Source organism: Salvelinus sp. IW2-2015, linkage group LG7 (genome assembly GCF_002910315.2).
Source record: "Salvelinus sp. IW2-2015 linkage group LG7, ASM291031v2, whole genome shotgun sequence".
NCBI lineage: Eukaryota > Metazoa > Chordata > Actinopteri > Salmoniformes > Salmonidae > Salvelinus > Salvelinus sp. IW2-2015.
The window spans coordinates 21,546,182-21,560,485 of NC_036847.1; the positions used below are offsets into that span (position 1 = coordinate 21,546,182).

General features: G+C 41.9%; 1 protein-coding gene across 4 annotated transcripts in view; it reads right to left on the reverse strand.

Annotated features, from left to right (window-relative positions):
• The window catches only part of LOC111966583 (protein kinase C and casein kinase substrate in neurons protein 1), a 53,043-nt gene that overhangs the window by 27,694 nt on the left and 11,045 nt on the right, over window positions 1–14,304 (reverse strand). The window contains exon 1 of one of the 4 annotated variants that reach the window (XM_023991353.2): window positions 3,744–3,988. The exons of the other annotated variants lie outside the window; for them this stretch is intronic. The gene's annotated coding sequence lies outside the window, so the exon portion shown is untranslated. Of the gene's footprint in view, window positions 1–3,743; window positions 3,989–14,304 lie in introns of those variants that run through there. 4 annotated transcript variants of the gene reach the window in all.

The window sequence follows — 14,304 nt, forward strand, 5'->3', positions numbered from 1 at the left end:
TGGTCAAAGGTTTTAGTACACCTACTCATTCAAGGGTTTTTCTTTATTTTGACTATGTTCTACATTGTAGAATAATAGAGAAGGAATCAAAACTATGAAATAACACATATGGAATCATGTAGTAACCAAAAAAGTGTTAAACAAATCCAAATATATTTTATATTTGAGATTCTTCAAAGTAGCCACCCTTTGCCTTGATGACAGCTTTGCGCATTCTTGGCATTCTCTCAACCAGCTTCATGAGGTAGTCACCTGGAATGCATTTCAATTAACAGGTGTGCCTTGTTAAAAGTTAATTTGTGGAATTTCTTTCCTTCTTAATGCATTTGAGCCAATCAGTTGTGTTGTGACAAGGTAGGGGGACATATAGAAGATAGCCCTATTTGGTAAAAGACCAAGTCCATATTATGGCAAGAACAGCTCAAATAAGCAAAGAGAAACGACAGTCCATCCTTACTTTAAGACATGAAGGTCAGTCAATATTGAACTTTTCTAGAACCTTGACAGTTTCTTCAAGTGCAGCCGCAAAAACCATCAAGTGCGATGATGAAACTGGCTCTCATGAGGACCGCCACAGGAATGGAAGACCCAGAGTTACCTCTGCTGCAGAGGATAAGTTCATTAGAGTTACCAGCCTCAGAAATTGCAGCCCAAATAAATTCTTCACAGAGTTCAAGTAACAGACACATCACAACGTCAACTGTTCAGAGGAGACAGTGTGAGTCAGGCCTTCATGCACGAATTGCTGAAAAGCAAACCACTACTAAAGGACACGAATAATAAGAAGAGACTTGCTTGGGCCAAGAAACATGAGCTATGGACATTAGACTGGTGGGAATTTGTCCTTTGGTCTGGAGTCCAAATTGGAAGGTTTTAGTTCCAACTGCCATGTCTTTGTGAAACGCGGTGTGGGTGAACGGAGGATCTCTGCATGTGTATTTCCCAACGTAAAGCATGGAGGAGAAGGTGTGATGGGGCTTTGCTGGTGACGCTGTCAGATTTATTTAGAATTGAAGGCACACTTAACCAGCATGGCTACCACAGCATTCTGCAGCAATACGCCATCCCATCTGGTTTGGGCTTAGTGGGACTATCATTTGTTTTTCAACTGGACAATGACCCAACACACCTACAGACTGTGTAAGGGCTATTTTACCAAGTAGGAGAGTGATGGAGTGCTGCATCAGATGACCTGGCCTCCTCAATCCCCCGACCTCAACCAAATTGAGATGGTTTGGGATGAGTTGGACCGCAGAGTGAAGGAAAAGCAGCCAACCAGTGCTAAGCATATGTGAGAACTCCTTCAAGACTGTTGGAAAAGCATTCCAGGTGAAGCTGGTTGAGAGAATGCCAAGAGTGTGCAAAGCTGTCATCGAGGCAAAGGGTGATTATTTGAAGAATCTCAAATATAAAATATATTTTGATTTGTTTTTTAACTATGTACTCCGAGAGTCGGGAAGGAAGTTCAGGGAGTTAATACAGGAGCGTACCGGTCACCTCTGCTAAGGCGCGAGAGCATGATGACCTAGAGCGCCGGAGAGAGAGCATACGTGACAGTACCGTCTCCCCAGCGCGTTCGGCACCAGCCGCAGGACGTCAACCACAGCGACGATCCCGGGGATCCAGAGCGGACCGGTCGCCTCCGCTGTTTACTGTTCACTGTCACAGAGTTATTGCTTTGTAGTTTTATGAGCAATAAGATCTATACCAGGCATGGTAATCAGAAGTCGTGACTCAGCAAGGCATTAAATCTGTTTGATATGCTGCAGACAATGTTTCAGCCAGGGGAACCAAGACATTTCAGACTTTGACCCGCTGGTCAGGTTCTCTAAATAACCTCAACCACAAGCTAGGACCCGCCCATTATTATTGGTGCGCTTCTCATTTCAGTGAGATCATAGGTCCGTCTACCTGTCTGTCAGTCTGGCCCTCCAATTAGCCTCTGGATCCCTGGCTAAGAGGCATGCTGCCCTCCAGAGCCGGCCAAGCCCCTGCAAGACTCTAAAAGCTGAGCTCATGAAGAAACCCACATGGCTCTATACCGCACACGACTATAATATAGTTATTATACCATAGTGAGGCAGTTTCTAAATGTGAATAAAGCTAGATTATGCTTTCAACATGAATTCATTTGGGTGAAGTATGTGAATGTGAAATGTCATTGTCAAACATGCTCCATTTTGCAGGCATTCCCATACGTTGAATTCTATTGGATAAACACTCAACCACACCTAAACATAACTGTATTCTCTTTGAATAAACTGTATGAATCCTTTGCTTTAGCGTTAAGTTATTTACTGTATTTTTGTGCAAAAACAAAAACATTTTACATTATCAACGCTAATACTGTATATTTACATGTGAACACGCTTGTGACATTGAAAAGCTAACTAAGCACACCTGACGTTCAGCAGCATTACCATGGATGTGAAATAACAGAACTCATACCATTCCAAAATCATCTTGTGAGACAAGCTACATGGAAGGTCACAGTCCTTTCATGCATGGTTAACCTCTCCAACTATTATAGGGTCAAAGGRTTATTGCTAGATTGGTTACTGGCACAATGTTTGTTAATACTAAAGGACAATGTGGACACAAAGGTCCTCAGGCTCAGATGGTCACACTACAGAATGAGAATACATCATCCTCCGGTACTCAGGGTTGTAAAGTGGCATGTGCCACAAACAAAAGTGATCATCACTTGAGGGGATGTGTATCCCTGCACATTTAATCGGTACCGGTACCCCCTGTATATAGCCTCTTTATTGTTATTTTATTGTCTTACTTTTTTTAAACTTCAGTTTATTTAGCAAATATTCTCTTACTTTAAAAAAAAGAAAGAAAAAAAAGTAGGCATTTCACGGTAAGGTCTACTACACCTGTTGTATTCAGCACATATGACAAATACAATTTGATTTGATTGAATTTAATTTGGAGGGTAGGGAGACATGCTGCTTAGTTATTTTGGTCAATCCGCCAGTAGATTGTCTTCCTTTGCAATGCGTGGTGAAAAGGAGATGAGAAAGACAGAGAAAAGCCTAATTGATTGAAACATCAATTGATGTTCAGTATGACAGGTGTCAAATCTAAACATGAAAATAGCTATATCAAAGTTTCAATATATTGCACATCATGTTCATGTTGCTTGTGGATTCAAGGCCACTAAATGTGCCAGTCCAAACAGATTCTACTTCTCCTATTCAGAACAAGACTCAAAAGGTTATTTTCACTTACTGTATCTAAAACTGATACAGTAAGCTGATCTTAGTATCAAGCCTTTTCCACCATAAAAAAATTATTGAGTATCTTTTGCTCAATGAGGAGAATATGCCTCTAAAAACAATCCAAACAGTTCTAATAGGCTACTACGATTTCTTGACAATTTATCAAACCATATCTCTATTATAAACTTGGTGCCCATATAAAAAACACGACCAGTACACAGTCTCTCCCTCAATAACTAGAGGATAGATGATTTGACCAACTGAAGGCAACTTTAAATGACTTGGATAAGAGACATACATCCGAATGTCATATAATTGGGTCCATTAGAGTTTTGATCCAATCCTTGGGCAATTAATGAATCACCGACCGCTCTTGAAGACATAGCTTGCAGGATATCGCACTGTACAATCAACATACTAGGATCTGTCTAACAGCACAGCCAGAAGGAAATAAAGGCAAAGGTCAAAGCCATTATGGCTCAGAAATGAGCAACAATATTAATGATTTTCGCTTACCCTATTTGCACCCATGAAAACAGATTGAAGGACACTATCAAAAAGAAATGTATATCCACAAGCCCTTGTGGGAACCATACACGGGCTACTCCCTCTTCAAGTCTTATTTTGTAGTCCAGATTTGGCTTCTGTTTGAATTCATTAGCAGGGAGAACAGTGGGCTCTGTTGAATTTCTTTGTTTTGGGCCGTCTTGGCCAGACCCAGTGTGAACAAYCCAGTGTTTCTCAATGGTGGACAGATAATCCTGCAATGTTTCAGTTGAATGGCTTAGAAGGGGAGGGAGGGTGAAGAAGAGGATAGGAGAAGATAGGAGGAGCAATAGAATATAAATGCATTGCAGTGTGTGAGAGAGAAGGATGCAATGAAGGAGTCTGAGATTACACTAACTACCAGGATGTGATTATGTATTGATAGGCTAGCTAGCTAAACGTGCAAGGCATCCCAAACGTGTGTGTGTGTATGTGACAGAGAGAGATATATTGAGGCTGTGCTCGATGTGTGTGATTGTGTATGCAAAAAAGCAGCATGCAAACCTACTGCCTGAATACAGATGGTTTACGCTTAGATGAGGCGACTGGTGTGGAATAATGAAATAAGGAGTGGTGTTGTTAAACATAATGATGTATTATCTATGACTTCGTATATTGTGTAGCATGGGAGACCATGTTCATACCTTCGCCATAGGGCTGTTTTTCGCTCTTCTAAAGCCTTGTGAGTGAGAACCACAAAACACTTGTAAACCTATTACAGTAATCAGATTTCAGTCAGGTTCTAACTTCATTCTCCCACACCCTACCATCCCCCTTTCTGACACTTTTTAGAAATGAGGCTGATTACCAAACCAGGTAGCTTACTCAAATACGCTTGAACCCATCTATAACTCACTCTTATCCAAACAATATGAATTCCATAAACACTGGTGGTTGTCTGGCACCCCAATACAACTACAGTATCTGCTAAGTTCATTCTAGAATGATACACTCTACCTGTCATGGCTACTGTTGGACAGAAATACACTCTGAGAAGACCTTCAACTGAGAAGCTGATAGGGAGGACACTCAAGGAGAGAGAGGAGGAAAGAGGAGGAACTGGAGAGAGAAAGCGATAGGGAGGAGGAGAGTGAGGCTTCTGAAGGAGAGAGAGGAGGAAAGAGGANAGGGAGGAGGAGAGTGAGGCTTCTGAAGGAGAGAGAGAGGGCGAGAGAGTGAGAGCGAGAGAGAGACAGCGAGGAAGGGAGGTAGGGAGATGAGACTTGGTGGAGCAGGTGCATAGAGCAATGGAAGCTGTTGTGAGAAAACAGTGGGTGAGCGGAATAGAGAGTGCCACCGGGTCAGAGTGGTAGCTAAATAGATCAGGATAGAGACGTGATTCATCTCCGGGGCGTGCGGGCGCTGCGGTTACAGCGGCAGGGTGGAATAAACAGGCTGTGGAATGTTGCTAGGAGACAGACAGAGCTACAGCGCTGTGTGCACGGGGCTTGCATCATCACAGTGGAGATGAGATGAGGGTGGGAAGCTGGCCATTATCCACATTCAGGCGAAAACATAAGGGGTGGTTAGGTGGATGAGTGTCGTCAGGTGACTCTGCAATCAACTCCTATAGGGTCTCCTCATATCCATAACAGCACAGCACCTGCACTCCAGTGAAAATGAGCAGGCTATCTCGGTAAACACATCAGGCATTCAGCYGTGTGTGTAGACGGAGGATGGGTGTTTGGAAAAGATTGTTAGAAAGGAAGGGGCAGAGGGTGAATGTGACGGGGGTTATTGTTGTATTTATCAGTGGAATGTGTTCTGCAGTGGGGCCTGTGCTCTGCTCTGCTCGCTGGGCCATGGATTGTGAGAGTTAAATCAGAGCTGACATGGCCATCCAGATGGGGAGACTGCAGCAGCATCTGATAAATAACCTCCCTCTCCCCATGTACCTTCTCCCCTGTCACACAGACAACAAAACATGTTCATAGCCTCCCTCTCCTCTATACCTGTACTGCTATACACAGACAACAGAAGATGTTCATAGCCTCCCTCTCCTCGATACCTGTACTGCTATACACAGACAACAGAAGATGTTCATAGCCTCCCTCTCCTCTATACAGTACCTGTACTGCTATACCCAGACAACAGAAGATGTTCATAGCCTCCCTCTCCNCCCTCTCCTCTATACAGTACCTGTACTGCTATACCCAGACAACAGAAGATGTTCATAGCCTCCCTCTCCTCTATACAGTACCTGTACTGCTATACACAGACAACAGAAAATGTTCCTTGAAACGATTCAGGGGAAAACTGGACAACAAATGTATTTTGGGTCAAAAAAATCTGTCTCTCAATCATTAGCTAGGTATCTTGATGTAATCAACAAAAATAAAAAATGCAGTCTCCGAATGCATTTGTAGACAATAGCCATGGAAGAGGATGAAACTGCAGCTCCAGCTGTCAGTAAAGGGAGAGTGTAGGCTACTGGATAAGGGAGGTCATGTTTTGGAAGGACATTTTTAAAATATTCTCCAGTTCCAGTACCTAGAGGGGAAAACTTTGAGGACATAGAGATAATAGCAACATAATGTTAAGTGCTGTCTAATTTGAGTATAATGAAACCAGTTTCTTTGTGATGTTTTCTGTCCTCAGATATGGAAAGCTGTGAAAGCCTGTTTCCAAATGAAGAGAGAGGTCCCAATGAATGTCTTAAGAGACTAATGTTATATCCTAAATGCCATGGGTTATATTGCCTACCTATGTTAGCAAATGTTGTATACAAAAATACAGTTAATCACTCACAATGTATAAACCTATTACAATTGGAGCAGGCCAACCTTGCTGGAGGTCTGCTGGGTGTGCAGGGTTCTATTACAGCCCAGCAATAACACACCTGATTCAACTCAAATCAAATCTAATGAGTTGATAATCAAGTGTGCTATTGCTGGGCTGGTATAGAAGTCTCCTCACCCAGTAGATTAGGGATCAGTGGAGCAAGGTTGGCCACTGCTGGTATGGAGTTTTTTTAAAACCTGAAATAATGCTTCAGTAATAATAGCCTACTTGTTACTGCTCAATGATCTATTGTTGTTCAGACTAAGATGTCTAATCTTTACATACGAGTTAGCTTATTTGTACATTTTGAAGTGATGAAGTGTTGATTCTTTGAAGTGAAGTGTTTATACTATTATTCAAAATGAACTAGTGTCAATGTTGATCAATCACCTATCACAATGCAGCAATAAAGAGGGGAAGGGGTTGTGTCTGTAATGGGTCCGTGTTTCTGTGTTGTGTTCTCAAATCAACATTTCCTTTCTGTCTGGTTGTAAGATCTCCGATCTGTTTTATTTGATTGTCCCTCTCTCAGTATATCAACGATGTGAATCCATTTTGCAGCTTATATGTCATGCATCGCCAACGCAGCCATAGGCCTACAGTATGACGGCATTACTGGCCTTATGGGCATCTGTCATCTGAAGCAGAGAATAGCTCAACTCACACATGTTGAGCTATATGTTCTCAATTCAAAATGATACCAGTAGACAATGTATATGAGGCAAACCATATACCAGATTTTTTACATGGCTTTTAAGTGCTGAGAAATAAATTGGTTTAGTGCAAATCCAACCCTTGTAATTTAGGTAGAGTATGAAAATAAGGAGATGACAATTAGGCTACAGGAGATGAGCCTTACAGGCATTAACATTTTATGAGGTTCATTTTATTGAATTCATTACAGTAATGTCGCTTGCAAAATGATTGCAGTTGTTCCCATAGATACTGTAGACAGTACATGGTTGCTCTATGTATCACTGACTCTGGATAAGCTAGAGACACAGCTAACCTTCTAGGTCAATAATATGCTGTTTTAATTAACATTTTGTTGGCTTTATAATCGTGAGAGAAAATTAACTAGCTATTATGTTATACCTAGGTAGCTTACAAGGTCAGCTGACTTTTCTCAAAACTAACCTGTGTTGGTCCAAAAAAGTGCATTCGGAGAGTATTCAGACCCCCTGACTTTTTGCACAATTTGTTACATTACAGCCTTATTCTAAAATTGATTACATTTTCCTCATCAATCTACACACAATACCACATAATGACAATGCAAAAACAGTTTTTTTAGAAATGTTTGCAAATGTATTAAAAAAAACTATTCAGACCCTATACTCAATACGTTTTTGAAGCACCTTTAGCAGCGATTACAGCACTGAGTCTTCTTGGGTATGCCACTACAAGCTTGGCACACCTATATTTGGGGAGTTTCTCCCATTATTCTCTGCAGATCCTCTCAAGCTCTGTCAGGTTGGATGGGGAGTGTTGCTGTACTTTTTTCAGGTCTCTCCAGAGATGTTRGATCTGGTGCAAGTCCGGGCTCTGGCTGGGCCACTGAAGGACATTCAGAGACGTGTCCAGAAGCCACTCCTGCGTTGTCTCGGCTGTGTGCTTAGGGTCATTGTCCTGTTGATTGGTGGAGTGCTGCAGAGATGGTTGTCCTTCTGGAAGGTTCTCCCATCTCCACAGAGGAACTCTGGAGCTCTATCAAAGTGARCATCGGGTTCTTGGTCACCTCCCTGACCAAGGCCTTTCTCCCCCAATTGCTCAGTTTTTCCAGGCAGCCAGCTCTAGGAAGAGTCTTGGTGGTTCCAAACTTCTTTAATTTAAGAATGATGGAAGCCACTGTGTTCTGCAATGCTGCAGAAATGTGTTGGTACCCTTCCCCAGATCTGTACCTCGACATAATCCAAAAGGTGCTTCAACAAAGTACTGAGTAAAGGGTCTGAATACTTATATAAATGTCATATTTCAGTTTTCAATTGTTAATAAATTAACAAAAATGTCTAAACCTATTTTTGCTTTGTCCTTATTGGGTATTGTGTGTAGATTGATGAGTACATTTTTTAACCAATTTTAGAATAAGGCTGTAATGTAACAACATTTGGAAAAAGTAAAGGGGAATACTTTCCAAATGCACTGTATATTCTATTTGTTGAGATTGACATAGTCTATTTATTGTGCTATTGGTTGTGTGGTGCATTGGCACACAAACCTATTGGTCTATTTTTTTAGGCATATATTTTATATACTTATATGGTATCAAAATGTTGAAAATCTGATTTCGCCCTAACCAATGATTGTCTGATTGTAGTGTAGGCCTCAATGAAACAGGCAGGGAGATTAAGCTCGTTCGTTGTGGTCAGTGAACACTCAACCTTCTGGCCCGTAGCCCTCAGGGGCATTGACTTTACCACAAAAGCATGTTGAATTGGCAAAGTCGATATCCACGTTTATAAACACAAGATTGCTACAGTTATTGTTATTTGTGGTCGTAAACATTATTTTGAGTTAATTCTATGAAGGGGAAGGGTGTGCTCATTTTTTACAGTACAAGGAGAGAGTCATGTGAAAATATTTTTTACGTTGTGGAGGGGGATGCACTTTTTTATGACACCTTAAATTGGACCAGTTCCTATGACACCTTCCATTGGACCAGTCCCTATGACACCTTCAATTGGACCAGTCCCTATGACACCTTCAATTGGACCAGTCCCTATGACACCTTCAAGTGGACCAGTCCTATACCCCTCATTAGACAGTCCTATGACATCTCATTGGAGCCAGTTCCCTGATGAACCTTCAATTGGACCAGTCCCTATGACACCTTCAATTAGACCAGTCCCTATGACACCTTCAATTGGACCAGTCCCTATGACACCTTCAATTTCTAACTTTCCCTAATCTGGTGCACACCTTCGGAGCGCCGCCCAAGCAAGGCATTTCATTGGTTTGACGTGTTGCGAGGTGTCACTGATTTACATCAGCTTTCGACCCGTCTTTTTAGCTGATTTCTGCCATGGAAGTTCCCCAGGCTTCCCGTTTTAGGGAAGCCTGTTTCGCGATGAGGCTCCCCTTGCAGCAATGTGAGGAGGGTGAAACGTCATATGAGGACGACGATATGCATCCTGCCCCACCCCCACTGATGTATGAGACTGAAGTACTGTTGCAACATACTGTATATCAAATGTCCTCTCAGAGAGAGGGAATGAAGGGGCTGCAGCACTGAGTGAGATATAAGTCCTACAGGCTGCTCTTTGGAAGCTTTTTTAAGAAAGGACCGGATCATTGACTGGAAGCAAACCTAATCCAAGGCAGAATCTGAGCAGTATTGAGCATAATGTGAATGCACTGCAGTTTGTGTGCGTGGGATGCATTCCTCCTCGTGTGAGTGGGAGGGAAACCAGTATGGTGCAGAAATGCATGTGGGCGGGACTGCGCTGTACACCATCACAATGATCATAATGAGCTCAGCCAGAGTGATTCAGTACAAATACACCAGTAACCACTGCATTCACATTTTCCCTAAATGTCTACTCAGATCTGGCCTTAACAAACAGACACACAGATGTACATATTTGTAAATATTAGATTTTTCTCTTTCGTTACTGCGAAATATTAAAACATGGTTTAAAGCTCCCTAAGTTGTCTGTCTGCACAGAGCGGTCTGGCTGGATGGGATCACTATTTGGGGAGACAAACGCGTGACTCAGTCCTCTGATTCAGAGGTGGCCTACAGTAGATGACAGAGCTCTAGGGCTTGCTGCAGGGCCAGGCCTTCTGCCTCTCCATCTCTGTCTGGATGGTGGAGGAACAAAACCACCACACCCAGCTCCCTCACATCTTTCCCTGCTTCCCTCCCCATTACGATGAGCTCTCATGCTATATTTCATTCTAGCCTGCCCAGCCCAGGCCCAGCATTCCGTTAGAGTACAGCAGGAACAGCTGCTGATGTCATTGCTCCAGCAGGCAAGAGCCACTTGACCCGGTCACATGGGACAAGCTAAGCCTGGTCATATTGGACTCTGTGGTCTTGTTAAGATTCCAGGGACAGACAGATTTGGCCCTCTGTCCCTGTCAAAAGACTCTGCCTTTCTTTTTCAATATTTCTCTTTCTCATTATGTCTTTCTTTTCTTTCTCCTGAGAAAATGAAGATGGGTAAAGCAGATTCAACCTATGTTCTCAGGGGGACTTGATTCATTTCCCACCTTCACACCACATACTAAATCACTTCTGTCAAATCAACAAGAGTCAATACACAGTGTCAACAAAGAGCGGATCCAGCCCTGAGCATGGTGCTGAGAACAAACACAGCTACAGAATGAGTATAATAGCCACAGTAAATGTCTATATGCTACAAGACAGGCCAGAGCCAAGTAGACTAGCCATGCAGCAAAGCCAAAACCTTGCCATAATGTTAGAATAGCAATATCGGAATAAGCAGCTTTGAGTTTTTTTATGTGATTTTATTAGGATCCCCATTAGCCGACGCCAATGGCAACAGCTAGTCTTACTTGGATCCGACGCATAACAAAAAAAGACATTACAAACAAAAGCCTTCACAATTTACATACATTTACGTAACTTAGCAGAAGCTCTTATCCAGGAGCAATTGGAGTTAAGTGCCTTGCTCAATGGCAGATTTTTTTTACCTAGTCGGCTCGGGGATTCAAACCAGCGACCTTTCGGTTACTGGCCCAACACTCTTAACCGCTAGGCTACCTGCCGCCCTAATATCTGGGCCAACGCGGGAACAATGAGCTACTTCTCTGGAGCAAAATAGACATACTATCATTCCCTGTTATACATTGAACGCCGTACACCTTAGTGTGATGTTATATGTGGAAAATTATTTTGTTAATTCATGAGCTACAAGCTACCATTTTCTATTAGAATGTTATTTTTAAGGACTGTTGCATACTCCACAATCCCTGAGGGGGCATTGACTGACTGGTCCGGTGTGAAAAAGCTCTTAAAAAAAAAAAAGAGAATGTACATAAAATAACTCACAGTCAGTCTATCTTGGAGCTGTAAGATGGAGGAATGTCACAATTACAACATGAAGAAATCAAAGTCAAGGTATACTGAACATAGTTCCATTCATTGTAATTGAGAGATTAATAGAGCTTAATGCAAGGTTTGAATAGCAGTTTTCTATCAAGAGCCTCAGAATTTACAGGTATGAATTCCCTGTGCACATACTGCATTACACATTTCTCTCTGTCTTGAAAGTCCTCACTCCACACACTGCATTATGATTAGCAATCATTTTCATTACAAAGCTTCAAGGAGAGCAAAATGTTGATGCAAATTTAGAGCAGAGTACAGTGGGGCAGCGTGGTTTTCATTATTTTGATGGCGGCTCTGTTGCTGGATGTGTGTGCAATTTAAGGACTGCATGTCCCCAATGTTACAGAAGCATTCTTAAGCAGCCACTGTGTAGCATCATACTCATATTCTACAGCCCTGTCCAGGTAACAGAGAGAAAGAAAGACAGAGAGAAAGAAAAAGAGAGAGGTGCCGAATGGATAGTGTGTGGATCCCCAGGCTTGGCACTGCTGATATTGCACGGTAGGCAAGGGTGTTAGCTTTGTTCAAGGCACAAATTGCAGAGTGCACATACGTTGGACACACACATCCATCCATCCACACACACGCTAACCTACAACACAGACATGTATTGCCCCCATACATCAAACCACCACACACYCACACCCTTAGCACATGTGACTCCTAGTCCTGATTTAACACACCCCTGTCTAGATAGTGCTGCTGCAATGCTTATGTAACCCACAAGCCTCCTGGTGACATTGAGTGTGGTAAAGAGAGAAACCCATGGAGGGAGTGAAGAGAGTAGGGTGGAGAGCCGAGGAGAAAGAGAGAGGAGGAGGAGGAAGACTGAGATATTTTAAAGGGTTTTAAAGGAAGGGAAGAAAATTAGCTGCACCAAAGATGATCTCGCCTCTTCCTCTTTGGCTGCACTGTACAGGAAGCAGCAACGGCAGTCCGCTCCACCACTTCCTTCTAACTGGGAGAGAGATAGTGAATGTGGACAGGGCTCTCATGGCCCTTCACACCGGTCCAGGTTTTCCCAGAGCCGGGGCTGAGATACAAAGACAGAGGGAGCAAGGAAAGGAGTGAAAGGAAGGAGGCAATAGTAAATCTGTGAGCGGAGCTCTTCAAACACCAGCCTTCTTCTTCCTTCTCTACGTTTAACTGCCTGTCGCTCCCCAGAATACTGATGGGGGCTCTTCAAAGGCACGGTAAATACTGCCAGAGTGTGTGTGTGTATATATATGTGTGTGTGATTCGTTTACCATGGCTGAATTAGGATTTTCATTKATTCTAAGTGAGACAGCTTCAATAGAGAATTTCTCCATTTTGTTCTCAGAGTTCCCACCTTTAATAGGTCTTAATAACCTGAATACATGTCTGTAATAAGAGGATATAGAGAATATTAAAATGTTTGTGGAATAGCATACATGATGGATGGTTAACAGCGCTGAGGTGCAAATTGACATTGTGATAACCAAGTAGAGACATTACATACCTTGACACGCTCTCACAATAATCCCATGTTAATCTAGAATTATCACAGACATGGTATGTCAACGGAGTCCCTGCCCATCTTCCAAAAACATCTGAGACCCTACCTATTCAAAGAGTATCTTAAATAAGACATCTCAGTCTTAGCCCCCCCTTCTTCTTTTCCTACTGGCACGGACTTCTACTTCTTTATTGAGGAAAAATGTGCTTACTACAACTGTGATATGTGGTTGTCTCACCTAGCTATTAGATGAATGCACTAACTGTAACTTGCTCTGGATAAGTGTGTCTGCTAAACAACTAAAATGTAAAAATAACTCAATGTAAATGGAGGGTAAAAATAAAACAGCAGAAGCCCTAATTCAAATTTCTTTTTTTTTAATTTCTTTTTTCTTTTCTTTATTTTACTTTTCTAATTTGTTAATTTGTTTTTTTTCAGAAGGACTAATGATGACTGACATTAATCTACATGCTATATAACACCATGTCTACCTACTGACATTAATCTACATGCTAACTACTGACATTAATCTACGTGCTATCTAACACCATGTTTAAACTACTGTCAATCTACATGCTATCTAAAACCATGTCTAAACTACTGACATTAATCTACATGCTAACTACTGACATGAATCTACATGCTAAATAATGACATTAATCTACATGCTAAATACTGACATTAATCTACTGACATGAATCTACATGCTAACTACTGACATTAATCTACATGCTAACTACTGACATTAATCTACATGCTATCTAACACTATGTCTAAACTACTGACATTAATCTACAGCTTAGTCTTTGTAACACCTATACATAACACCTACATAACTGCCTTACTACAATGATTATGTGTCAGAGAGAGTTTAGCAGATGCATACATACAGAGCAAAGTGTACTACGGGTTTGGTCGTTTCACTCCAATCACAACCTCAAGTCAATCAAGGCAGTATATGAGCAGCACTAAACAGACATGACCAACCATGCCTGACAGGTGAGATACAAAGACAGGAGCTCTGTCTAAATGTGCAGACCATAAGCATCTTATGCTTCTATTAATACACAACTCTTAAGTCCACAGAGAGATCAGTCACTTTAAGGTCTAAGGTCTTAGTCAGATTAACCTTCATCAACCATCGTGTACAGTCAGTGTATGCATTATGACTACAAAAGAACAATGGGTAACCTGACTAA